Source organism: Elephantulus edwardii, unplaced genomic scaffold (assembly GCF_000299155.1).
Source record: "Elephantulus edwardii isolate Elephantulus edwardi_28Jun2011 unplaced genomic scaffold, EleEdw1.0 scaffold00116, whole genome shotgun sequence".
Classification (NCBI taxonomy): Eukaryota; Metazoa; Chordata; class Mammalia; order Macroscelidea; family Macroscelididae; genus Elephantulus; species Elephantulus edwardii.
In genome coordinates this window covers 9,204,964-9,231,911 of record NW_006399866.1, presented here as the reverse complement: position 1 = coordinate 9,231,911, position 26,948 = coordinate 9,204,964, and the positions used below count along the sequence as shown (strand labels likewise).

General features: G+C 40.0%; 1 protein-coding gene and 3 pseudogenes across 3 annotated transcripts in view; 1 reads left to right on the top strand and 3 right to left on the bottom strand.

The window, feature by feature from the left end:
• Window positions 1-26,948, bottom strand: part of NR6A1 (nuclear receptor subfamily 6, group A, member 1) — a 348,076-nt gene that overhangs the window by 93,229 nt on the left and 227,899 nt on the right. The window lies entirely within an intron of this gene.
• On the bottom strand, window positions 5,970-6,840 carry LOC102866363 (annotated as a pseudogene).
• LOC102849509 lies at window positions 11,723-12,239 on the bottom strand (annotated as a pseudogene).
• LOC102849917 lies at window positions 16,583-17,687 on the top strand (annotated as a pseudogene).

Sequence of the window (26,948 nt, the reverse complement as noted above, 5' to 3'; positions counted from 1 at the left end):
TGGCAATTGGACAATTAAAACAGACATGGGGAGGGGAGAAGAACGAACTGGGGAGGAGGGTAGAGAAAACAGTGCAACAATGAATGAATGAAAACCCCAAATCTCTGTAAATGTTCACTAAAACTAATAAAATTTAATAATAATTTAAAAAAAAAGAAAAAAGATGAGTAAAAATAACTCCTAGGACTGTGACCCGAGTCCGTGGGAGAGTGGAGCCTGAAAGAGCCATTTACTGTGCAGGAGGCAACTGCAGGAGTTTGGTTTATTTTAGTGTTCGCAGCACTCAGGACATCAAATGGGTAGTAGTATAGAACTTGATTAGTTAAGAACAGAAAGATTCCTCTTCCATCCAGTTTCCACAAATAAATGCATAGTGAAGAGGTAATAAAGTTTTAGGAAAGAATCCATGTCCCCTCTTTAGCATGAAAATGTAAATATGCAAATAACAATAATGTTTAAAGGAGAAAGTAAATTTTAACTTGCATCTCTTATGTGATGAACCTACATATAAGGCAGAAATTTAATTTTAAGTATTCTATAACCCATAGTTCTTGTAAGCATGTTTTTCAGGGATGTATTCCAGTCAAGTGTCCTCCTTCAGATTGGGTATTGGTATAGTAAATGACTGATGGATACTGAATAAATGGAGTAGACTTTGAAAAAAAAATCAACCTGGAACAGGTTTGAGGTCTTGAACACTACGGAACAAAGATCAGATGATACCAAGAATAACATCCACAAATATCAAGGATATCATGAATATCATCCCCAAAGAATGCCAAAGGTCATTACCAAGATAGAAGAAGAAAAGACCAAAAAGGAAGTCAGATGAGATTGAATATTGCACTAGAGCATTGAGAAGACAAAGCAAAGGGAAGAAATAAAAAAGTTAAGGAGCTGAAAAGATTTCAAAGGGCAGCACTGGAAGACAAAGCAAAGTATTATAATGAAATGTGCCAAGAAAATCAAAGACTGGAAAATCAAAAGGGTCAAACCGCTCAGCATTTCTCAAGCTGAAGGAACTAAAGAACAAATTCAAGCCTTGAGCTACAATACTTAAGGATGCTATGGGTGGAATACTGAACATAGGAAGTATTAAAAGATGATGTAAAGAGTACACAGTCACTGTACCAAAAAGAACTGGCTGACACAAAAGAATTTGAAGAAACAACATAGGATCAAGAGACAATGGTGAAGGAGGAGGAAGTTCAGGCTGCTCTGGAGGACTTGGCAAAAAAATAAAGCTCCAGGAACTGATGGAATACCAAGTGACACATTACAAGAAAATAGATGCTGCAATGGACATGTTCACTTGGTTGTGCCAAGAAATCTGGAGGACAACGACCCAACCAACTGACTGGAAGATATCCATATTTACTCCCATTCTAAAAAAGGTGACCTGACATGTGGAAATTATCGTATAATACCACTAATATCACACACAAGCAAAATCCTGCTGAAGATTATCCAGAAACAACTGGAACAGTGCTTTCTGCCAAGATCCATCTGGCAAGGGCAATAATGGCTCTAGTACCAAGGCCTCCACTAAACTCAAAGAGTACCAGAGGGATATCTATCTGTGTTTTACTGATGTTTACAATTTACTGAAGACATACTCAAAAAGTAATTTTATCTCTTGTCATGTATTCTTTCAACTTACTTTACATGATTTCAAGTCACAAAATCACACTATTCTGTGTTAACAGTTAACTCTGCAAAGGTGGCTATTGGAAAGCCACTTGATATCATGAAAATAGTTGGTTACTTATAAATTGTAAAGAATATTTAAATTGCTCTAGAAAATGAAACTTTACCTTTCATTAGAATGTTAAAATCACATCTAACTTTTAAAAAATAATTACAATTTTAATGTAAAACTTCTTATGTAGGTACTAACTTTTTTTTAATGTTCTATGCCTTATTTGCACTGCAGTTTTGAAGGCATGTAGTTTGAACCTATCAACTACTCCATGGGAAAAAGATGAGCCATCTCCTCCCGTGCAATTAACTGTCTCTGAAAAACCACTTGTGGGTCAGTTCTGACCTTGTGGTACTCAACAACAACAAAAAGTTTTATTAGTGAGTATGAAATATTTTCAAAGTTAAACAAAAAAAAAAGACATAGCAGCCCTGATGGAAATAGTTGTGGCAGGAGTAATAGTAGCAAAGGTGGTAGAGAACCAATGTGCACAGAGCTCAGTTAGGTCTGCCACCTCATGGATCAATAGATGAGCACTTTCACCCCTAGAGTTACTGGTAGAGTAGGGGTGGCACATAATTGGCAGAACTAAGAGAGCACTGTAACACATGCCCAAGCAAGGTTGGGGTTAAGGCTTTGAGGTCAGAGGAGTCTGCCTGAGAGAATGTCTGAAAAGAGGCTGTTCTGACTGAAGAATTGTATTCTGATCCTTCCTAACCTGAATTTTCACTTGTTACTTTCCTAAAAAAACTCCATAATCCTCTTGTTACGTGTCTTTGAGCTGGAATCAACTCATAGTTGACCCTCAAGAAGATTTTCAGAGGCAGTAAAATGCAAGGGAGGAGGGGACTTCCTCTCTTTCCATGGAGCAGCTGATTGATTCGAACTGTGTGCATTTGAGAGTATAGCACAGCTCTACCCACTAGACCACCAGAGCTCCCTCAATAATTATGAGGACTGTCTGTAAATTCTTTGTGGCAACTGCAATGAAGTAGCAAATCTTCCAATAGAGGAGTAAGTTGGTGTTGGAACTGATAATAAGGATATGTGGGACAAAGTGGGGATGAATCTGACCTCAATGAAATCAGTTCACTGTTGCTGATACTGTTGATGGAAATTTTTCTTCTTATGGAGTTAGTGGAGATCAAATATTAGTACCCCCAAGCCCAATGCACTGTTATTACTGTTAGACAAACCAAAAGAAGTAAATAGAGGTCAGAATGGAAAGGACTGATCTGTGAAGCTGTGTACATGGGGTTTACAAGACTATGTATTTCCAGATACATGAAATGTGACAACAAAAAAATAAAGCAAACAAGGAAATACAAATACATCTATTTCCATCTTTACTGTTCTAGATTTGACTACCATTCTCTTTTTTTCTTTTCTTTTTTATTTTTGTGTGCGTGTACCGTCAAATCAGATCTGACTGGTACAGGAGGAGATTGCCCCTCCTTCCCCGGCAGAGCATCTGGTGGATTAGAACCTTGCACCTCTGGGATTGTAGTTGCAGCTTCCTGCCACTAGGCCACCAGAGCTCCCCTGACTACCATTCTCTTACATAATAAACCATAAATTATAGATCATAACAAATTAAGGATAATATTAAAAAGAATGGAAATCTCCTAACACTTAACTGTGCTGATATGAAATCTATACACAGACTAAGAAGCAGTTGTCCAAATAGAATAAAAAAACCCTGCATGATTTAAAATCAGGAAAAAGTTGTGTGTCAGGGTTAAATCTTACCTGCTTAATCTATATGTCAAACAAATTGTTCGAGACGCTGAATAGTATGAAGAATTTGGCATTATAACTGAAGAAGATTCATCAACAACCTGTATTAGGCAGACTATAAAATCATGCTTACAGAAAAGTGAAAAGGATTTGAAGCACTTGCTGCTGAAGATCAAAGACTATATAGCCTTCAATACTGCTTAACAACTATCAAGAAAGCAAAAATCCTGACCACTGGACCAATAGGCAACTTCATGACAGAGGAAGAAAAGATTAAACTTGTTAATGATTTAATTTTATTTGAATCCATAATCAACACTCATTGCAGCATCAGGCAAAGAATCAAAAGATATGTTTTATTGGGAAAATTGGCGGTCAAGAATCTCTTTAAAATGCAAAAGAACAAGAATGTCAGTTTAAAGACAAAGGTGCACCTGATGCAAACCATGGTATTTTCAATTGCTTCCTATGCTTCTAAAAGTTGGATAATGAGTAAAGAAGCCAGAGGAATCATCAATGTCTCTGAATTAAAGTGTTGGTTAAGAATAAAGATGGGATAAATGATACATACCACACTGAAACAGATGAGAGAGAGAACTGTTTAAAAGGTATATATGATTAGGTATTATTGTTATGACATGAGTCCAAACGAAGGCTGCATAGTGGAATGGACTTAGGGGGACAGGGATTGTGTAACAACAATGAAAGAAGTTGTCTTGTACTTTTCAAAGAGAAGAACAAACTGGAGAGGAGGCGTGTGCAGGGAGAAAAGTGCAACAATGAATGAATGGAAATCCAAAATCTCTGTAAATTTTCATTAAAATTAATTAAAAAAATATAGAATATCTTATGATTGTCAAAAAAACAAATGAGTTTGTCTTGGAGGACATGCATTCATTAAAGTCAGGATGGTGAAATTCCATCTCATTTGATTTGGGCACACTGTCAGGAGGTGCCAGTCCTTGGAAAAAGGCATGCTGGGAAAGGTGGAGAGTGAGAAAGAGAGGAAGACAAAATGGATTGACAGGAATCCACAACAACTGCATAGAACATATCAGAGATTGTGAGAATAGGACAAAATTCAGATGTGTTTGTTGTCCATTGGGTTATGAGCTGTAGTGTCTACCTAACACCACCATCAGTATCTCTCACTTCATTTATTTAGAGAGCTTCCTTATAGATCTCTGTCTTGTGAGCTCTTTTATTCTCTACACTTACTTTTCCTTTTTCTCCTCCACCTTCCCCCATCCAACTCATTCTTCACTTTGGCTGCTAGCTAAAAGTCAGCCATGCCACTCTCCTGTTTAAAATTCTTCAGCACCTTACCAAAGTTTACGAAGATCTTCCCTGACTGAGCCACTAAAGCAACATTTCCACTCTTCTTTTTCACATTCCCACTACTGTCAACAAACAATGCTATTTCTATTTTTAAAAAATAATTATCTTTCTTTGACAAGCACTGTGGCAACTGGACAATTAAAACAGACTTTTAAGGGGGGGAAAAGAGGAACGAACTGGGGAGGAGGGTAGAGAGAATAGTGCAACAATGTATGAATGGAAACCCAAAATCTCTGTAAATGTTCATTAAAATTAATAAAATTTAGTTAAAAAATAATTATCTTTTACATAACCTCAACATAGGAAGTGAATGGAAAGACTATTGCTTGAATCAGGAGGACTTTAGTCTTCAAACTGACATTGCTGTTCCATAGCACCTTGGAGAGATCCTTGACAGCCAACTTTCCAACTCAACATGTCTTCTGATTTTTTTTTTTTTTTAAATTTTTGTGTGTGTACCATCAAACTGGGTCTGACTGGTACAGGAGGAGACTGTCCCTCCTTCTCAAGCACAGCATCTGATGGATTTGAACTGCACACCTCTGGGACTGCAGTGCAGCTTCATGCCACTAGGCCACCAGAGCTCCCTAGTCTTCTGATTTCTTGATACCTATGGCCAAGGGTGTGGTTGGATCCCAGCAATAAGAAATCGTTGACAACACCAATCTTCTCTCCATCTATTATGATGTTGCCTAATAGCTTAGTGGTGTGTTGATTCTGACTCACAGCAATTCTTTTGTGGTTACCAAGGTTGTAAATCTTTCTTTTTAATTCTTTTTTCAATTGAGGAGTTGCTTGTGTATCAAACTGCTGACCTTTATGTTAGCAGAAAGGTATCGGTAATGAATCACAATACCAAAGCTTCTTTTATAGAATAAGACAAAAGAGATTTTAGAGCAAGTTGTAAAATTAATCAAGACTCAAAATATGACTCCTGGCTTAAACTGTTATGTGACTTTAGGTATATGTCCTGTCTCAAGAAATTATCTTATAAAAAAAATGTTCAACTAGCTTGTAGTGAGTTCTCAGTAAACTTAGAACTAATATTATTTAGAAAAATATTTCTTCTTCTATAAAAGCAATGCACATTTAATAGGAAAAAAGTTAAAAAGTATACAACTTTCCTTTTCTTGGGGGTGCTGCTTGAACAGTAAGTTTATTGTTGTTATTGGAAAAATCTTCATGGAAAATTGGTTTAGTGGTTAGCAGCCCGCTCCTGAGCTCTAAGGAAGCTTGCCTTCTTCTGAGCTATCTGATTTTGCTTCTGGGAAACAGACATTTTGGGGCAATTCCATCTCTTATTTTTAACATCTTTTTTAGGCTTCTTTTAATAAATTAGATTCTCTCTTATGGCAATGTCTGCTTTCTTATACATCTCCATTATGTCTTGAGCGATGTTGCTCTTTATGTGTTGAAAGAATTGTTTCTTATAAGCATCTTCATCTTCTTCCATTAGGTAAGGCATATGATCAGCAACATTCTGACCATGTGTTTTCCGCTATACTTTTGCACTGAATTCCTTACTTTCTGAATCATAATCAGGGAATTGCTTGTTACTGTGAGGAAGAGACAAGCCTCCATCCACAGCTCCCTTCAGAGCCCCAAACACTATTTCCTGTGAGAGTTCTGGCAAGGCCTGCATCCAAACAGCAGGTGAAGTCACCTGGTTGGCCATCAATGCTTTCCACACTGTATTCATCTCCAGATACCTCCACTTGGCCTTCACAGATCTTATCCATGCCACACTTATCGAGAAGTCTGCAGGTAAGCAGCAGGCCAGTAAAATATGCAGCAGCATAATTTGCCAGGCCAACTTTCTCACCATACTACAGAATTTCATGAGTAAAGACTGTACCCTTCTATGCAGGAATAAGCAATCTGGTAAATTATATCTCTATTGGTAACGCAAACCATCATCAAGCATTTGGGTGTGTTGTACTTATTTTTATCCAGGATTACCAAGCATTTCCAAGCATAATAATCAGTTTTACCCTCACATTGTCTTCTAAATTTCCTTGGTATCTCTCAAGGTGCGCCTTATTCTTGACAAACCCCATCCTGTGGAACAGGGAAGGGTAGTCCCCGACTCACCGAAGACCTGTAGGCCAATCAGCTGTATGGGAGGTGGGGAGAGTAAAGTGTAAAGCTTTTAATCTCACTACCGAGATCATTAGTTACAGCATTTTGGAACATTCCTTGACATCTTTGTGTATGTATATTTTAAAAAGACAAAATGGAACATATTTTATATAGTTCTTGCTCTCCTTTTTCACTCAACATGCTATATTCAGTTTCTATTATTAAATGGGAGCACTGGTGGCTCAGTGGTAGGGTTGTACTGCCAACCCCAAAACACAAGTATAACAGTGTTATTAAGAAGCTCTGGTGGTCTAGTGATAAGGAATCGCACTGGAACCCACACATGGTTTAAATCCACCAAATGCTTTGTTGGAAAAAAAAAAATAAATAAAAGGGCAATCTCCTCCCCCGTCATTTATAGTCTCTGAAAACCTGCTAAAGGATCAACTTATGAGTTGGTTCCAACTCAGTGATAATATACAAGAACAATCTTGTTTGGGGATTCCCCCCATTAAACTTTGTTTTAATGGGGTGGGTCTCAAAACTTAACAAATTTTTGGTCAAGTTATTTCCATTTAAAAAATACGGATTTTTAAAACTGCCCCCACAAAAAATTAAACGGTCCACACAAAACACTATTTTCCTTCTGAACACTTTATGATACATTATTATTATGAACCAGTCTTTTACTATAAAAAGGCCAATTGAGAAAAACAGCTCAGAGGTCATTCTTCTACCCCTGATTAAGACTGAGGTGCCAGGGGAGCTCTGGTGGCCTAGTGGCAAGAAGCTGCACTGCAATCCCAGAGGAGCACGGTTCGAATCCACCAGATGCTCTGCCGGGAAAGGATGGACAATCTCCTCCTGTACCTGTCAGATCTGATTTGACGGTAAATGCACACACACAAATAATAATATAAAAATAAAAAAAATTTAAAAAAAGACTGAGGTGACAGGGGTTATGGGTAATATTCATTTAGCCTTTGAAGCTTTCTGAACAGACTTTTTTAACCTTGCCTGTTCTAGAAGCCTTTTTGTCTACCGCTTTGATGACATCCACAGCGTGTTATGAACAGCATTCTCACACATGGGCTTGCCTGGAACTGTATCAACAATGGCAGCATCCTCAGACTGCAGAAATGTGGGGTCAGCTTCCAGAGGCTTCTTCCAGAACCGCGATCAATCTTTTCTTTGGGGTCAGCAAGCCTTCAAGCAATGTGCGCTGTGTGTCAATACAGCACAGGTGCATAATTAGCACTGATTTGGCCACAATGATAAAGACAATAACCTGAGGAGTGAAGTCAGCTGCTTCCATTGGTGGGTAATTTTTATTGTCATCAGTCACAATGCCACAATTAACAACTTTCACAAGAGATTTTCAGAGCTTACTCAAAGCCTCGTGTGGCAAATGTGACCACCATGCCAGGCTTGAGAACACCAGTCTCTACTCTGGCCACAGGGATAGTGCCAGTATCACCAATCTTGTGCATATTCTGGAGAGGCAGACACAGAGGCTTGTCAGTTGGACAAGATGGTGGCAGGATGCAATCCAAAGCTTCAAGCAATGCCGTTCCACTGGCACTGCCCTCCTTCCAGGTGACTTTCCATCTCTTGAACCAAGCCATGGTAGCACCTGGCTCCAGCATGTTATCACCATCCCAACCAGAAACTGTCAACTACAAGGCTGTAGCCAATTTTCTTGATGTAGGTGCTGACTTCCTTAATGATTTCCTCCTACCTCTTCTGGCTGTAGAGTGGCTTGGTAGAATCCATTTTGTTAACATCAACAATTAGTTGATTCATGTCCAGTGTATAAACCAAAAGGGCATGCTCACAGGTTTGCCGATTTTTTTTGCGAAACCAGTCCAAACCCACCAATATCAGCAGCAATAATCAGGACAATAGAATCAGCCTATGTTCTGTAATCACATTTTTTTTAAATAAAAGTCTTTGTGTCTTGAGGCATCAATGATGGTCAAATAGTATTTGCTGGTCTCAAATTTTCAAAGGGAGATATCAACAGTGATGCCACACTCACATTCAGCTTTCAAGTTTATCCAAGATCCAGGGTTATTTGAAGGAGACCTTTTCACTCTCAGCAGCTTCCTTCTCAAATTTCTCAAAGGTTCTTTTACTGATCCTACCACATTTGTATATCAGGTGGCCAGTAGTCGTGGGTTTACCTGATGTTGATATGGGTCCTCTCCTTTTACATACTAGATTAGATTCTGTGACAGTATTTGCCAACACCTGTATTCTGGCTACAAACTCATTATGAAAAACAACAATCCTATTAAAGGCAGTATGGTGGTACCTAATCTATAGAGAGCTGTGTTGTTGCTGTTGCTAGTCAAAAGGCAGGACTTCTACACTGTTTTGAAACTCCCAGCTGCTCTACAAGATAAAGATGGGCTATCTTCTCCCATGTGATATACAGCCTCCAAAAACCTTCCAGAGTATGAGCTGGTTTTGACTCCTCATGCTAGACTTGAAGGAACAGTGGATCAGACTATGACACCAGAGAGCTCTAACATAATCATCTATATAATTTTTGTGTGATAAAGATTATTAACTATATCATTAAATAATTACAAAGTATTCCATCAATGAGTGCTGCATAATATAAATAATACTTTCATTGAGCACATGAGCTGTTGAAAATTTTTCAATATCTTAAAAATATAGATGGTTTTTTACGAAGATAGTGCTGAATGCAAAAAAGGAAGCCCCTGCCCCTTTCAAAACTGAAACCAAAGCAAAGGTATTAAAGGCAAGGCCTGAAGAGCATCCACAGCCACAAAAAGAAAGAAAGAAAGAAGATCCACAGGTTAGCCACCTTCTGGTGGCCTACAATTCTGAGACTCAATGGCAGCCCAAATTTATCCCAAGAGCAGCCCAAGGAAGAAACAGTTCAATTGGCTAAATTTCTCTCTTTCTCTCTCTCTCACACACACCCTGCACCACCACAGCGAAATAACACCAATGACCTGATTGAGATGACTATGAGTTGTAGACAACTAAATGGCACTTAACAATAACATGACAAAGAACTTTATATATACTTTCTCATTAGTTTTTTAGGACATATTTTTCCAGAGGTGGATACATGTCAATACATGAACATTTCAATTTTTCAGAGTGATTTTCAAAATACTCATGAGAGAAAATATACTAAAAAAATTTAAGTGCCCATCACATGCTGAGTCATTTCTCATTAAACTTTTCTGTGGATGGCACAAGACAGACTCCTAAGCTTGTGGCGATCTTTCTAATCTTAAGTGCTGGCTCAGGGCAATGGCCATTCTGCTGGGGGAAGATTATGGGCAATTCATAAGCATATTACATAAAGAGGTGAAAAAATATCAAGCTGTGGTAAAAGTTACTCCTGATGCTAAATAAACATTTCCTTCTGAACTATAGTCCTACTTTAGGGTACCTCCTAAAAGTCTCTTCTGTCTGCTCCATTCAGTAGTACGGTCTTCATATAGATTTACCAGGGGTAAAGGAGAAGCATCTTTAATGGAAAGAGATGAGTCTTGGAGTTAAACATTTATAAGGTCCTAGCGTAAATAAGTTGCTTCATTTCTCTGGCTTTCCTAATAAGAAAAATGAGGCTGAGGCTGATGTCTTTAAGAAAAGAAGAAAAATGTCTCATAAGCAGGTATATATCATGAGTCTGACAAGCTTAACAACTATTATTTTCCTTATTCCCTAGCAAAGTGAATCTGGTTCTCCGCAGGAATCTTTGTCTGGAATCTGTTCGTGAGAAAGAGAATGCTTACTCGGGCATAAAGTGCAAGAGGTTTCCCATCAAAGGCCACACTCTTCCTTCTTTGCTACAGAATTAAACACAGAGAATATAGCATTAGGAGTAGATAAAAATTGAACAATTTCTATTTTGTGCTAAGCTGGAAGAGGAGATAGGTATAAAGATAAGTCAAGATTTTGTCCTTGAGCTCAAGGTAGTATGAAAGATAACAGATTATACTGCAGAAGAAAAACAAAACATTGTATGCTCAGCCACTTACTCTAGCTGGAGTGGGGCAGCTCACCATTGTGTTCATAGTACCTGGCAAATATTTGATAAACTAAATAGAAAGACTGGAAGGGCTTCCTAGATGAATCAATAAGGGAGCAGAGCAGCAGTGCTACTCAACTAACTGTATCCAGACTTTTGCTTTTGATAAGGTTTTCAAAGCAAGCTAAATGAGGTATTAAAACTAGATTTCAAGTAAGGAATAGTGATTTCCATTTAATAAATATAACTACTCCTCTCTTCTCCCTCTCAATATTAATAGTCCAGCCCTACTGTCAGGAGTTGAGCCTTCATTTGGAACAAAAGGAGTGACTTGGACAGAATACATGTGAGACTCAACTACATATGACACATCAGTGGAAAAAGCATATGAAGATCTAGTTCCAGAAGAGATCAGGAAAGGTTTTCTTGAACTTTCCCAAGGACCTCTTCCCGGTAATGTTGCCTGCATCTAAATGCAAGCATCTTCATTGATGTAAACAGCACTGTAGTCAAAGGTATATCAAAGCTATAGGCAGACAGGGCAAATATTTAGACTCTTTCAAGTTATTTAGTGAGTTAGCAGATGGGCCAACTGCCAATCAACAACCATAATTTATCTGTCAACAAATCAAGCCTTTAAAAATGATCCAATTTTAAAGCTATGTTTATGCCATGGCAAAGGAAAATTACTAATGTATTCTTCCCCCCCCCCAAATTAATAGAATTTTATTACAAGAATGAGATGCATTTTGGAATCAAGATGCATAGGACTTATCCGGCCTCATTTCTGTAACTAGAAAATTCCTAGATATTATTCATCAGCCTCCAAAACTTATCAGAAATCTTTGTTTTTAACTGTTGTAGCTTGCTGAATCAAATCAGCTGAATTTGATACAAGCTCAATATCCTTTCCTTCAAGAATTAACTCATCTTTCTGAGCTTGCTATACTGAACAAGCAACACCTGGTCCCATTCCAACTCTCCCAATGCATTGTTAACCCAAGAAATTAAAATTGGTTTCAAATTTCAACCAGAGGTCCACTCTCTTGGATCATGATGATGTGGAAATGAGCATACACAGATCTCATCTTGTAACAAAAGCCAGTGTAACACCCTTGCTCATGTCTGTACATGGCTACAAATGGTGCGAACTAAGTAGCCAGTTCCTTCCTGTTTCCCCATCATTTGTCAACATGAAGCCTCTTCTTTTTCTTTCTGAGGAGACTGAGCTCTACATTGATGTGACTGAAGTCCCTCTGCAAGGTTTCCTATGGGCCGTGGGCCTTTCACAATAACTATGAGGCCCTACAGAGGAATGTCAACATTCTCTGGAATGTCGACTCTCTGGTTGCTAAGAATGGTCTTCATTCTCCCAATTAATGTGGCTACCAATGTATTCTGATGTTGTTGTGCCATCAAGGAGGAGACTGCCCATTTCTTCTACTGAGTAGCAGCTGGTGGACTCAAACCACATGTGCCTTTAGGGTGGTAGCACATTTCCTATATCAATGTCAAGTAGTAGTTTAGGGATTATCTTCAGCAGAGCTCTGACGGCATGGTCCAAAGTCTGCACTTCTCTCTCAGTCCAAATAGTTCGCTCCAAGGCAGTCTCCTCCAGTTTTAACTTAGTCTTGGAAATCTGGTGAACAGTAGTTAGGTTAGAACTGACTGACTGCATGGTAATCAGTTTGCTTTAGCATATTCCAACACTTCTCCCTAAACTAACCCAATTAACATGCACATGCTCTATTAGTTTATTAGACTAGCCACATCCTCATCTCTCTTCAAACAAGCTCTGTCCTTAGTGATACAAGATTAAAGTTCTCTATAATTAAGATCAACGGTGAACTTTGGTAGGAAGCAGAAAATACCAGTATGATACATACTTGTTTATTTATTTACTATGCAAAGGCATTTTACAATGTTGATTATATTATGGATAACAAGGAGAAAAATGAGACTTCCATAGCACTTAATTATACTTATTTGGAATCTATACCTAGAAAGGAATTTAAAGAAATAACATATGAGCAAGAGCCTATGGTGATGAAGGAAGAAGTTCAAGCCGCTTTGAAGGAAATAGCAAAAAATAAGGCCCCAGGAATAGATGGGATACCAACTGAAGTATTTCAGATAACAGATGTTGCCCGGATGTGCTCACTAAGTTGTACCAAGAAATCTGGAGAACAACCACTTGGCCAACTGACTGGAAGAGATCTATATTTGTTCCCATTCCAAAGAAAGGTGACCCAACTGAGTGTGGAAACTACAGAACAGTGTCATTGATTTCACATGCAAGCAAGATTCTGCTGAAGATCATCCAAAAACGATTAGAACAGCACATCAGCAGAGAACTGCCAGAAGTCCAGGCTGGGTTTAGAAGGGGTCGTGGTACTAGGGATATTGTTGCTGATGTTAGATGGATCTTGGCTGAAAGCAGAGAATACCAGAAGAATGTCTATCTGTGTTTCATTGATTATGCAAAGGCATTTGACTGTGTGGATCATAACAAACTGTGGCTGACTCTGAGAAGAATGGGAATCCCAGAACATTTAATTGTGCTAATGCAAAACCTATACTTGGACCAAGAGGCAGTAGTCAGAACAGAGCAGGGTAACACTGCATGGTTCAAAATTGGGAAGGGTGTACGCCAGGGATGCATCCTGTCTCCATACCTTTTCAACATGTATGCAGAGCAGACTATCCGAGAGGCTGGGCTCTATGAGGAGAATTGTGGCATCAGGATTGGTGGAAGATCTATTAACAATCTGCGTTATGCAGATGACACAACCCTGCTTGCTGAAACTGAGGAGGACCTCATGCACTTGCTGCAAAGGGTCAAGGACTGCAGCCTTCAGTATGGACTAAGGCTCAATGTCAAGAAGACAAAGATTCTCGCCACTGGACCAATTAGCAGCGTCAGGATGGATGGGGAAGAGATTGAGAGTGTTCACAGCTTCAGTTTGCTCGGCTCCACAGTCAACACTCTTGGCACCAGCAGTCAGGAAATCAAAAAGCGTATCGCGATGGGAAAGTCTGCTGTTAGGGACTTCTCAAAGGTACTCAGGAGCAACAGTGTCTCTCTGGAGACTAAGGTGCGCCTGATACAGGCCATGGTATTTGCAATCGCTTGTTATGCGTCAGAGAGTTGTACAATGACTAGGGAGGACAGAAGGAGAGTGGATGCTTTTGAGCTGTGGTGCTGGAGAAGGGTACTGCCAGGAAAACAAACAGATTCATCTTGGAGAGGATTAAACCAAGCTACTCCTTGGAGGCAAGGATTCTGGGGCTTCGTCTGACATACTTTGGACATGTTGCCAGGAGGGACGGGTCCTTGGGGAGGGACATCATGCTTGGGAGGGTGGAGGGACAGCGCAGGAGGGGAAGACCCTCTATGAGATGGATTGATTTGGTGACTGGGGTAATCGGGATGGGTGTGTCAGAGGCAGTGCGATTGGCGCAGGATAGAGCAGGGTTTAGGGCTCTTGTGCATAGGGTCGCTATGAGTCGGAAACGACTCGATGGCACATAACAACAACAACATACCTAGAAAGGAAGTAGTTGTTCAAGTACCACAAGGAGATAAAATCAAGAAAAATGGATGTCAAGGTTTAGTATTTCATTATACTTATCAATCTGTATGCTGAGAAAATAATCCTAAAAGCTAGGCTATGTGAATGAAGAATTTGATAGCAGGATTAGAAGAAGACATCAAGGTTGTGTCACCTGCTTATCATTTGCATAGTGCAAATCTGTTGTCAAGAACCAAGAAAGTGTTTAAGAGTAAGGATGTCACTTTTAATATTAAGATGCATGTCACCTAAGCTATGGTATTTTCAACTGCTTCATATGCATGTGAAAAACTGGACAATGAACAAAGAAAACAACTATGAATTATAGTGTTGACAAACAGTACCGAATACACCAGGGCTTCATTCTTTTGTACATAGGGCCACTATGGGATACAGCCATTTTGATGGCACCTAAAAAGAGTTATCATGGAGAAGGTACAGCCAGAATGTTCCTTGGAGACAAAGATGAAAAGTTTCGTCTCACGTACTTTGAGTATGTTGCTAGGAGAGACTATTCTTTGGAGAAGAACATTATGCTTAGAAATGTGGAAGGTCAGCGAAGGAAAGAAGTCCCTCAATAAGATGAGATGACCTAGCGACTGCAGCAACTGGCTCAAGGTGTCAGAGATGATGAGGATGACACAGGATAGTACAGAGTTCATAGGGTTATTATAAGTTGTATTCAACTTGAGGGTACCTAACAACAACAATGATCTATTTTCACTGAGACCAATACTCGGATAATCTTTTGTAATGAACACATACTAGACGCTGCTCCTGATAATAAAGAGTAAGTATGAATTCTGTCCTTAAATCCCCACCCCCAGAAGTACAACTTGTTTTTATTATCTTTTGTTGTTACTTTCAGGCCATCTAGGTGACTCTGATTCATGTTGTTGTTGTTATGTGCCCTGGAGTCACCTGAAACTCATAGTGACTCCTATGTACAGCAGCTCTGAAGCCTGCCCTGTCCTGAGTCATCTTAATAACTCCAACACAACTACGCCATTGCCCTAGTTACTGTACAAACCCATCTCATCCTGGGTCTTCCTCTCCTACACTGTCCCTCCACCCTTTCGAGCATGATGTCCTTCTCCAAGGTCCAGTTCTTCCTGGCCACGTGCCCAAAGTATGTGAGGAAGAGCTTAAAAGCCCTAGCCTCCAAGGAGAAACCTGACTTCACCCTCTCCAGTCAAGGACTTCTTAAGTTTTAGCATGGAAGATCCAATGAAACCCATCGACCATGAGTTATTCTGCTGACGTTTGAAATACAAAAAGCATTCAGAATCAGAAAAATGAAAGTAAAAATTTTACTGCAAACTTAAAACAAGTGGTTGTTTAATTATATAGTGCTGTGACAACAGTGTTGTTTAAAAAGAAACTGTGTTATGGTTTAGGAAAGTCCAAATTTTGGGTGCTGGCTCTAAGAGAAGGCTTGCTTTCTCTGTTGATTCTGAGCAAAGTCCTGTTTTCCTTCAGTATCTGTAGGTCTGCTATACCCTGGATATCTGTAACACTTCTCCTCTATCAGGAGTCCTTCCTGCAAAATCTGGCAGAGACCTGAAAAGATGGGGTAATTAAAGGTGGGCATAACTCAATGCGGATAAATTTTATAAAACACAATGCAGGAGAATGCGTGTATGAAACACAATGTGGATGAAGTGTGACACATATGGATTTTGTATACAGACCAATATAAAATTTAAAAAAAAAAATCTTTCGTGCCCAGAGTTCTTGGTCCAAATGATATGCTCTATTCCTGGTCTTCATCATAAGATCCTCTTCTCTACAGCTTCCTCTCTCCTTTTTGCCCTTTAAGATAAAAAGTTCTACAGGCCACACCCATGGGAAATTACCCATCACATCAGGGCTATGACCTAATTAAGGCTGTTTTATCCCTTCTTAAATACCCTTATTGATTGGCTGACAACATCTCAGATTATATTTCATTTTGGGTGGGAAAGAATATAACTACACCATTACATAACTGCTGCTAATACAGCCTCATTAACATCATAAAAGTTTCTAACACGGGGATCTGTCAGCCACTCCCTCCCGGCCACCCCCCCCGACCCCGACCCCAAAGTCCGCGAATTCTCCTGGATCCCAGCTTTTTATCCTCCCAGAACACTAAGAAGAATGTCCCTGCATCAGTTTTTGCTCGAGCCAATCATCTGCCATGCCTGGAATCGGGATCACACCCAGACTGCCCTGAGCCCCAATAATCATGAAGTTTACATCTACAAGAAGAACGGGAGCCAGTGGGTGAAAGCTCATGAGCTCAAGGAACACAACGGGCACATCACAGGCATTGACTGGGCACCCAAGAGCGACCGCATCGTCACCTGCGGGGCAGACCCGCAGTGTCTACGTCTGGAGTCAGAAGGATGGCGACTGGAAGCCCACCCTGGTGATCCTGCGGATCAACCGGGCAGCCACATTCGTGAAGTGGTCCCCGCTAGAGAACAAGTTCGCCGTGGGCAGCGGGGCACGGCTCATCTCTGTCTGCTACTTCGAGTCTGAAAATGACTGGTGGGTCAGCAAGCACATTAAGAAGCCCATCCGTTCCACAGGTGTCAGCTTGGACTGGCATCCCAACAACGTTCTGCTGGAGGCAGGCTCCTGCGACTTCAAGTGCAGGGTGTTTTCTGCCTACATTAAAGAAGTGGATGAAAAGCCAGACAGTACACCATGGGACAGCAAGATGCCTTTTGGCCAACTGATGTCTGAGTTTGGTGGCAGTGGCACGGGCGGTGCTGGGTCCACGGCGTCAGCTTCTCCGCCAGCGGAAGCCGCCTGGCCACGACAGCACCATGTCCGTAGCCAATGCCTCCAAAAGCGTGCAGGTCTCCACTCTGAAGACGGAATTCCTGCCCCTCCTGAGGATGTCATTTGTGTCAGAGAACAGCGTCGTGGCCGCTGGCCATGACTGCTGCCCAATGCTCTTCAACTATGACGACCGTGGCTGCTGACCTTCGTCTCCAAACTGGACATTCCAAAACAGAGCATCCAGCGCAACATGCCGGCCATGGAGTGCCACCGCCACATGGACAAGTGGGCCACCACCGAGGACCGCAACACGGCTTTGGAGACGCTGCACCTGAATAGCATCACTCAGGTGTCCATTTATGAGGTGGACAAGCAAGACTGTCATAAATTCTGCACTACTGGCATCGATGGCGCCATGACAATTTGGGATTTCAAGACCTTGGAGTCTTCCATCCAGGGCCTCCGAATAATGTGAAGCTGAGCAAACCTCGGAGACTGAGCCAGCATGACCAGCTGCAGCTGCCTGCCTCCCCTCCCACAAGAAACACTGAAAACACGACTGTGCAGATGCTCCTGTGTGTGCGCGCGCGCGCGTGTGATGTGAGAATAGAATAGTTAAAGTGTTGATATTTTTAAAGCAGCAAAGATTTATCCCCCTGGCCTGTTTGATTCCATTTTTGACCAAAGCTACTCTTTAAACAATTGATATTGGAAAATTGCCATGCTGACCTAAAAGTAAGGGGGGCAGGTATGTAATTCGTCTGGTAGAAAATGGAATAAAAATGCTAAATGTGAAAAAAAGAAGTTTATAACACATTGGATAATTAGATGTCATTGAAAATCATGACCTACCAAAGGCTAGCAGAAGTGTCACATTTAGGGAAAACATGATTTAATCCATGATATAGTCTTAATATTCCCTGGGGACAAAGTTAATAATGAGCTAACAGTTATTCTGGCTCAATATGTTTCACTTCACATGGTTTTCCTGCAGCAAGTCAGGGCCATGGCTAAACTCTGCTTTAAATCATCTGCACAGATAAAAATGAGTAAAGAAGCAATGCTATGAAGAAAAAAAACCCTTCTTATATCAACTTCAAATGCTCACAAGGCAGAGAATAATATTGTGAAAATTAAGTCCAAAAACCAGGCTAAAAAAGAAACAACTTCTGAGAGTGTTGTTACTATGATCCATAGCAACCAGATAAACAACAGACTGGAACTCTGTCCTATCCTGTGCCATCCTCACTCTTCCTGACCCACTAAAAGCCAACTGTGGCAGTCACCATGTGAATCCACTTGGCTGAGGGTCTTCCTCTCTGTTGCTGACCCTCTGCCTTCCCAAGTATCATGTTCCAAGGAACAGCCTTTCCTAGCAACATGCCCTAAGTATATGATGTGAAACTTTATCATCTTTGCCTCCAATGAACACTCTGGCTGCACACATATTTGTTTGTTCATGAAATTTTCAGTACTCTTCTCCAACACCACAGCTGAAAGACATCAACTATTTTTCGGTCATCAATATTCATTGTGCAGCTCTCAGACATATCACAAATAGTTGTATAACATTTGAGAGAGTAGGATCATCAAATTTTTATATTCCCACCTGCTGATTAAAAATAACAGTAATAACCCTGTTGTTGTGAAAAGAACACTAAATGCATAAATTGGTACATTCTCATAAATCACTTTGGGCATATCTTTGCATAAATTGGTACATTCTCATAAATCACTTTGGGCATATCTTTTAAAAAGCACATACCACTTAAACTAGCAATTCTACCTCTCGGAATATATCCAACAAAAATACTTGTGTATGATTAAGAAGATACTCATTGCTATGCCATATACACTAACAAAATAAACCTACACATAGACCAAGAAGCAGGTGTCTGAACAAAACAAGGGAATTAACTCTGCATGATTTAAAAATCAGAAAGGTAAGTGTCAAGGTTGTGTATCTGTATATGGAGCAAGTAATTCAAGAAGTTGGACTGTCCAAAGAAGAATGTGGCAACAAGATTAGAGGAAGAATGATCATCAACAACCTGCATCATGAAGACAACACAACCTTTCTTGCAGACAGTAAAGAAGGCTTAAAACACTGCAGAAAATCAAAGATCTTCTGTTGGAGTGTATGGGTTGCATCTCATCATCAAGAAAACAAAAAATTCTCACCAATCAACAGCAGTCCAGGAATCAAAATACGTGAATATGTGGTGCATTGGGGAAATCTGCTCTCTAAAGTGCTAAAGAGTAAGGATGTCTGTTTAAAGACTAAGGTATTCCATGGTCCTTTCAATTACTTTCTATGCATCTGAAAGTTGGAAAATGATTAAGGAAGACAGAAGAAACAATACCTTTGAATTGTGGCATTTGTTTAAGAGTACTGAAGTTACCATGGACAGTCAGAGGGCAAATCAATCTCATCAACTTACTTTGGGCATATTTTCAGAAGGAATCTCTCCTAAACAGTTTCCTTAAGATGAGAAGTTGGAGCTGGGAGGCCAGAAGGCTATGCAGAAAGTACCAGATCAAGATTTACAGATAGTCCTCAAATATTAGTGGAGGAAAATTGCGTACATGAAAAAATGACACGATGCTGGGGAAAATACCAGTCAATAAGAGTAGCAAGAACAATCTTTGGAGTTCATACAGAGTCAAGGATAGTTCTTATTCACATTAATCACAGTGGAAAACTTTCATGGTGGGGCAATCTACTTTCTGAAGCTTCTGATTAGGTCCATATATCCCCTAACACCCAGCATTCTGATATTCTCCTCAAAACAATGACTTGTTTAACAGATTGGCTACCTGACATATTCAATCCATAAAGAGCAGAAGAGAACACAGGTGATGATGGTAGATTTGTACAATGAGATATGGATATAGTCATGAGAAGCCAGAGAAGCAAGTCAAACAGGTTGAAAGAGTAGATCTTAAAAATAAAATTTGCCTCAGGCTCATCTTAGCATAGATAAAATCCACTGCCTTAAGGAAACCGCCCTTTTAAATGAGTTGAGCATAAAAAAATGACTACTGCTAAACAACAAAAATGACTATAAACTTTCTCCATAAACTTGTCACAACACTGAAATTCTCCCTTTCTTCTTAAATGTGTTTTAAGATTTTACATCTCTGTTCAAAACAGAATTTCTTACTCTATATTCTTTGCAAAAGACAAATGCATTAAGGACTCAATTTGAGATTATTCCTAGAAAATGGTTCTTAACCTCACTTGCCTTTTGGGGTCACAGAGAATTAACTATAGATTCAAAGCCTGCCATTATCTTTCTAATGGTGTTTTGCTAAGTTAACAAATAAGAGAAACATAAGATTGAAACTGTCAAGAGATTTCATTTTATTTAGTTCCACAATCAACACCCTTGGTACTAGCAATCAAGAAATCAGTTACATTGTACTGGGAAAATCCGCTGTCAAGGACCTCTCCAAAATGCTATGAAACAAAATAAACATTTATTTTCAGATGAACTTAAAACAAAAATAGGAGAGTTTAGACTTCTGCGATAAATGTCAAATAAAAGACATTACTTTCAAGTTAAGAGATTACAAATTCCAGATATGTGAGTCCCATTATTATAATGAGCTATTAAAAAGAGAAACTATACCTAGAAAGAAATGTATTCACCTAATGACAATCAATCTTTGACAAAGAGATGAAATCCACTGCTGGGGGTGTAGGGTAGGTAACAAATGGCAGAGAGCTCTGGTGGCTTAGTGGGCAGGGAAGTCATGCTGATCACCCTGAAGTTCAAATCCACCAGTGGCTCTGAAGGTGAAAGATTGGCAATCTCCTCCTTCATCATTTATAGCCTCTGCAAATCCAAGGGAGGATCTGCAATGAGTCGGTTCAGATGTTGATGGAAAACAAGTTTCAGTTTTTTAAAAATAACTAATAGTGCTAGCAAAACTGGCTATTTGGAGAAACCAGAGACAAGGCCCTTATCTTATATAAAAACTAGTTCAAGACGGATCAAAGACCTAGGTGTAAAAACTCACACCATAAAGATCAAAGAAAAAACTGGGAAAAATTTAGGAGCCCTAAATGCCAAAGTAAAAGAGATAAATAGAAGATTTTCAAAAGCAGCTCAAGAAGACAAAGCAAGTAATTGTAACAAAATGTGCAAAGAGTTAGAGTTAATAAAAATAAAAGGCCAAAAACTCACTCAGCTTTCTTAAGCTGAAAAACTTGAAAAACAAATTAAAGCCCCAAGTTGCCATACTGATGGATATTACGGGCAAAATCTTGAATGATGCAGGAAATATCAAAAGAAGATGGCAGAAACACAGAGAGTCACTGTATCAAAAAGAATTGGCTCATAGGGAACAACTTCTGAAAGTAGCATATGATCAAGTTTAAACTGCACTGCACTGAAGGTAGTGGCAAAAAATAAGGCCCCAGGAATTGATGGAATACCAACTGACATATCTCAACAAACTGATGAACGTCTTGGAAACGCTCACGACTCTGTTCAAGTAATCTGGAAGAAAGCTACCTGGCCAAATGACTGGAAGAGATCCACGTGAATGTGAAAAATATTAATCACAAGTAAAATACTGCTAAGATGATCCAAAACTGGCTAGAATGGTACACTGACAGAAGTTCAAGCTGGATTTGGAAGAGGCCGTGGCACCCAGATTATCATGGCTGATGGACTCTGGCTGAAAGCAGAGAATATTAGAAGAATGTCCATTTGTGTTTTATTGTCTATTTAAAGGCATTTTGCAGTGTGCATCCAGAACATATAATTGTGATTATGAGAAACCCATATTTAGACCAAGAGACAGTTGTGTGAATAGATCTAGGAACACTGCATGGTTTAAAACCAAGAAAGGACCTACAACCAGGAAGAGAATAAAATAGATGAATGGGATCTTCTAAGAATTAAATCACTATGTACATCAAAAACCTTTTCCAACAGCATAAAAAGGAAATCCACAGACTAGGGGAGAAAAACCTGGTAATGATATGTCTCTTGGAAGCAGGAGTGGCATCAACTTCCATAAATAGCTTGCCTCCGGAAACCCTATGAACCTGGAGAAAAGATGAAAGTCACTCAAGGGTTGAGGACTTCCGTTTATAGGGTCGCTGTAACTTGCCTACAACTGGGACACACTTAACAACAAAGAGAGAGACCAGCTGGCCCAGTGGACCGAAAGTGATGCTACCAAGCCAAAGGCGGGTGACTCTACTCCGCGGCCCTTGGGTCAGTTTTTAATTGTTTTTGGTCAAACATTCTTGTAGGTTGTATAGCCCTGGTGTGTCCACTTGCCGTACAGAGATAACCTGTGGTTGCTGTGAAGCTGAACACTGTGACACCGATGTGTCAAATGCGATAATGGTTACCCATGGCGGACAGTGTTTGGTGGGGCTCCTCGGTTAAAACAAGCTAGGAAGCAGGAGTGGCATCCACTTCCATAAACAGCTTGCCACAGGAAACCCTATGAACCTGGAGAAAAGATGAAAGTCAAGCAAGGGTTGAGGACTTTTGTTCATAGGGTCGCTATGAGTCGCCTACGATTGGACGGCATGAACAACAACAACAACAATGATATATCTGATAAGGGACTTATATAGAGAATTTATAGAATACTCCAGCACCTCAACAAGATAAAGGTAAATACCCCAAAATGGGCACAGGATATTAACAGACACTTCACCAAAGACGACATTCAGATGATGAACAAACACATGAAGAAATGTTCAAAATCCCTAGCTCTAAGAGAGATGTAAATCAAAACAACTATGAGATATCATCTCACCACAGTAATAGCAAATTCAACAGAGCAGCAAACAACAGATGTTGGTTAGGTTGTGGGGAAATTGGAATCCTTATACTGGTGAGAGTTTAAAATGGTGCAGCCACTCTGGAAGGCAGTATGGTGCTTTTTCAAAAAACTGGAAATAGAAATACCATTTGACCCAGCAATTCCACTACTGGGAATATATCCTAAAGAAACCAAAACTGCCACCCAAACAGATATATGCCCATCCATGTTTATTGCTGTGTTGTTCACAAAAGCAGAGATGGAAGTAACCCAACTGCCCATCAACAAATGGATGGATAGAAAAGTTGTGGTATATTAACACAATGAAATGCCATGCAGCACTGAGAAACAAGGAACTCGTGAAATATGATACAAAATGGGTGACCCTGGAGGACATTATGCTGAGTGAAATATCTTAGTCACAAAAGGACAAATACTGAATAATGCCACTGTTATAAAACAGGCCTGACATGGGGGTTAGGGAAAACTAAGAAAAGAGGGGATAAATAATGAACACTGCATTGAAACAGATGAGGGGGGAAAACTGTAGAAAAAAATGTATGATTAGGAATTATTTACATAATAACAGTTCAGAGTAAGAGGTACACAGCAAAGTGGACTGGGAGGGCAGGGGACAAACTGCAATAATGAAAGAATCTTTTCAAAGAGGAAAGCAAACTATGAGGGGGGTAGGGTGGAAAATGTGCAACAATGAATGAATGAAAATCGAAGTTTTCTGTAAACTTTCATTAAAATATTGCTTTTCAATTTTTGACTCATGCACTTTTAACTTGTTAGTTAAATTTGTATCTTCTAGGCTGCAACACTTCCATGATACATCTTCAAGGATATGAACATGTACGGCTAAGCAAAATTGATAACAGTGCATCTAAATTCCAAAACCAACCTCCATAATAGTCTATGTGTTTCCTACTGCCAAAGGGGCCCTTTAGAGTAGTGAGAGAAGACATTCACCCTGAAACCCACAGCGTCCCTTTTCAGCAGGAAGTAGCTAAGAGAATACGCCATCCCCTTTTCCTTATGAATCAGGTGAAGTCTCTCTCAGGGAGGAGTGATAGGGAATGGCAAGGGACACACTGACAAAGGAGATTAATCAGAACTGGCTTTGACAAGCACTGTGGCAATTGGACAATTAAAACAGACATTTGGAGGGGGGAGAAGAACGAACTGGGGAGGAGGGTGGAGAAAACAGTGCAACAATGAATGAATGAAAACCCAAAATCTCTGTAAATGTTCATTAAAACTAATAAAATTTAATTAAAAAAAATCAATAAAAATAATTATGTCACATACACAAAAATGAGACATTAACAATTGAAAACAGTTCAATAAAAATTGTGTATAAAAAATAATAAAACCAAGAAAAGTCTGTGTCAGGGCAGATAATTTGAAAAGCTGCTTCATCTCACATACTTTGGGCATGTTGCAAGGAGGGACTGGTCCTTGGAGAGGGACATCATGTTTGGGAGAGTGGAGGGACGGCGCAGGAGAGGAAGACCCTCGATGAGATAGAGCGATTCTGTGAGTGGAGTGGTGAGAATGAATGTGTTTGAGACAGCGAGATTGGCAAGGGATAGAATGGTGTTTAGGGCTCTTGTACATAGGGTCGCTATGAGTCGCAAATGACTCGATGGCACATAACAAAAACATGTTGCAAGGTGGGATCAGTCCTTGGAGGGGGATGTCATGCTTTGGAGAGTGGCGGGACAGTGCAAGAGAGGGAGACCCTTGATGAGTTGAATTGATTCTGTGACTGGGTTAATGGGTAAGTGTGTCAGACACAATAAGACTGGAATAGGATAGAACAGGGTTTAGGGCTGTGGTGCATAGGGTTGTTATGAGTCAGAGACTTGACAGCAGATAAGAACAACAACATCATTTATGAGAAGGAATGTAGAATCAGGATTGGAGGAGGACTCACCAATAACCTGTGTTATGTAAACGACACTGTCTTGCTTATAGAAAGTTAAACTCATGCTGCAAAAGATCAAAGAATGAAGCCCTCAATATGGACTGCATCTAAACACCAAGAAAACAAAATTCTTTGCTACTGGACCAACAGGCAACATCATGATAGAAGGAGGAAAGATTGAAATTGTCAATGATTTAATTTTATTTGGATACACAATCAATATCCATGATAGCAGTAACCAAGATCTCAGAAGTCATGCTGCATTGAGAAAATCTGTCAAGGTTCTCTATAGAAAAATTGTGTCAGTTTAAAGACTAAGGTGAACCCTACTTCAAGCCATTTATTATTTGCTATGCATTTGAAGTTGTAAAACTAATAAGCATGACAGAAGAAGAATCAATGGCACTGAGTTGTGGTGGTGGAGAAAAGTACTGATTATTCTGGCCTGCCAAGAGAACAAACAAAAAAGTGCAACTGGAGGTGAGTGGGGGCAGAGGGTTGGGGGGGTGCTTCTTAGAAGCAAGGATGGCGAACATTTGTCTCACAAAAATTGGGCCTGTTCTTAGGATGGGCCAATTCTTGGAAAAGGATATCATGGTTGCAAAGGTAGAGTGTCAGTGAAAGAGATTAAGACCTTTAGGTAGGTGGACTGGCACAATGACTTTATCAGTAGGCTCAAGTACATCAGAGACAGTGAGCAAGTATTGGGGATCTTCCTCTCCTTTGCTGACCCTCCATCTTTCCAAGCAACACCCCCATCTATCTACATGTCTCAACATTCCTGTCTCCCAACAACACGCTGGCTGTACTCTCTCCAAGACGTACCTGTTTGCTCTCTTGGCCGTCCATGGGATGTTTAGTGCTCTTCTCCAACACCACAGGTCAAAGGCATCAATTCTTCTTCTGTTGCTCCCATTCATTGTCCAGCTTTCAGATGCACAGCCAAGTTATCGGAAAGACCATGGCCTGAATCAGATGCATCTTAGTCCTTAAACTGACATCATCATTTCTCCTCAATAATTTGGAGAGGTCCCTAACTGCATTATTTTCCCAGTGCAATGTATCTCCTTATTTCCTGACTGCCTGTACCAACAGTGTTAACTGTGGATCCAAGCAAGATGAAGCTGTTGATAATCTCAATCTCCTCTCATTGGTCCAGTGATAGGAATCTTTGTTTTCTCAATATTGATACCATAGCTTCATCACCTTTGCCTCCAAGGAGAATTCTGGCCTTACATGGATATCAAAAAGATGCAAATCAAACAATGAGAACTGTAGACAGACTACTCCCTAAATGTGGTAGCCAAGAAAATGTTTCTAGCTTACCCCTTAAATTCAGGTTCTTCTTCCTGTTATGCAAGTATAGCAAAACAGTAATTCTGCTATGCAAACAAAGAAAGGGGTATGTTAGAGGAAGTACTTTGCAAAGTAAGACATAGAGGAATAAGGCTCTGCTAGCCTATGTCCTAGATAACAGAGGAAGATCAGACTTTCATAGATGCTGAAACAAGGGGGGAAAGATCATGGAGAGGATGAGGTTTTGAGTTAATTTATCAAAAGGACAAAATCACTTATTCATGATGGAAGAGGACGTCATCTGGGATTGGCTCATGTGAGAGGGATAAAGCATATGCATACTTTTTCTTTAAAGATGGCTGACACCAAGACCTTGTGGGGACCTTGTACACACGGTCAAGATGGCCAGTGATACACATGACTTAGCAACATGTGCATGTGACTCTAGATCTGTTCTCCTTTCATCAAAGACCATGCTCGTTTAAGATGGCTGCTCTAGAAAGTCACTCACTTGATACCTGAAATTTCTGAGAGTTAAAGGATAAGATGGAAAACCTTGGAGCTCTGATGGCCTGGTTGTAAGAAGTTGTCTTGCCACCCACACCTCACTCCATACACAAAAAACAACTCAAGGTGGATCATGGACCTAGGACTAAAACCAAGGACTATAAAATTCATTACAGAAAAGCTAGGAACAACACTAGAAGTCCTAAT